This window comes from Rhinolophus sinicus, unplaced genomic scaffold (assembly GCF_057876585.1).
Source record: "Rhinolophus sinicus isolate RSI-liver-muscle unplaced genomic scaffold, RSI-T2T HiC_scaffold_20, whole genome shotgun sequence".
Lineage (NCBI taxonomy): Eukaryota > Metazoa > Chordata > Mammalia > Chiroptera > Rhinolophidae > Rhinolophus > Rhinolophus sinicus.
The window spans coordinates 48,101-50,000 of record NW_028290711.1 but is presented as its reverse complement, the minus strand read 5'-3'; positions in this window follow the sequence as shown (position 1 = coordinate 50,000).

Genomic DNA, 1,900 nt, shown 5'->3' with positions numbered 1-1,900 from the left:
GGCCGAGGAACGCGGCGCGCGGCGGCGTGGAGGGACGGGGGAAGCCACCCCGGGCCGGCCCCGCGGGCGGCGCGCGGAGCGGGGGGACGGGGCACCGGGCGGTCGCGTCGAGGGCCGAGGCCGGCGTCGAGCCCCGGGCCCTGTCCGGGGTCGGCGCGGCCCCGGCGGCCACGACGGCCGGCCGGGCCCCGGCGCCCGCTCGGGCGCGCACGTCCGCGCGGGGCCGCGCAGACGGGGTCGTCGGCAACCCTCGCCCGCACGCAACGCCGCCGACTGGCGGCGGGCGGCGGCGGACACGGAGGGGGGAGCCGCGGCGGGCCCGGGGGAGGCGATGCGCACCGGGGCGCGGAGCCCCCGAGTCGGCAAACACGGACGACGGAGAAGAGAGAGCGACGGAGGAGGCGGCCGGGGGGCCCTGAGGCGGCGGCGGGAACGGAGACGCGAGGCTCCCCGCGAAGCGCTCCGGGGCGCCGGAAAGCAGGCGTCGGTTGCGAGTCGGGCCACCGGGAACGCACGCGGGGTCTCACCGCCGGGCAACGAAGGCGGTCCCGCGGCACCCGGGGAGCCGACTGGCTCCGTCTCCCCCGTCAAAGACACACCGCACCTCGCGGGGAAGCTCGGGGCCCGCCGCCGCCGCCGCCGCGGACCCCGCCGACCTCGCCACGCCTCACACGCGCGCGCGCGCCCACCCAACCCCGCCGCGTCACCGGGCCCCGAGGGACGCCCCGCCGTGGGGAGCCGCCGTCCGCCCCCGATGTAAGGGGCGGGGGCGACACCCGCGCGGCGAGAGGCCGGCCTCGGTAAGCTCCCGGACGCGAAGGGGTGAATCGGCAGCGGCGGCGAGGAGGCCGCGCGCAAGACGGGAGGCCCCGCGAGGAAAGGGCGCGGGCGCGCGGCCGGGCACCCCGTGGAAGGGCCGAGGGCGCAAGGCGGGCCGCCGGGAAAACGCACGGGGATCCCACCGCCACACACGAGGGCGGCCCCGCGACGCCCGGGACGCCGACCGGCCTCGGCCACCCTCCCGCGAGCCTGGCCGCTGCCCGGCCCCCTCCGCCGGGGGCCCCCCGCGCGAACTTGGCGCCGCCGAGGGGGAAACCCCCCCCGACGGCGTCCGTCTTTCTCTTTCTCCAGCCGTCCGGTCGCGGCTCGGGAAAAACCCACACCCCGGGGAACGACACCCCCGAGCGAGGCGGCCCCAACCCGTGCCCGCGCGGCGCCCACCGGCCGCGGCTCGGGACGGGAGCGGGCGGAGAGCCGCTCGACGCGGAGAAGCGGGAGGCGTCGGAGGCCGAGCCGCCCCGCCCCACACACCTCGCCGCGCGGCGTCAAGCGCCGCACGCGCCCACAGCAACGCGGCCTCAAAACCGCGCCGGGGATGCCGGGCCCGGGCCCGTGCGTGACCCTCCCCCGACTCGGTGGGGGGAGGCGCGGGCCGCGGTAGGCCGGGAGAGCACCGCTCGGGGGCCCCTCGCCACACGGAGCGGAGGGGCCCCCTTGGCTGGCCAAACTGACACGCGCAGATGAGGGGCGGCGGCTGGGGGATGCGGTACCCCAAGGCACCCTCTTCGGATCGCTAGAGAAGGCTTTCTCACCGAGGGGGGCATCGCCCCCGACCCGGGACACGCCCCGTCGGGCACGGGCCAGAGCGCTCGGACGCCGGCGCCTGGGGTTGGGGGTCTGCGGTACGGGTAAGAGGGAGACGGACGACGGCCTCCGCGAACGGAGGCCTCAGGCGGGAGCACAGCGCGCACAACGACACGAGGGCGAAAGACGCCGTCGTCCACGAGTAGCGTGAGCGCGCCGCACACCCCTTCACAGACAGCCAGCGGCCGGAAATTCACCGGCCCCGGGCCGCCACGACCGCCCGCGCGGCACCTGCCCCCAGCAGCGTGGGGACGGG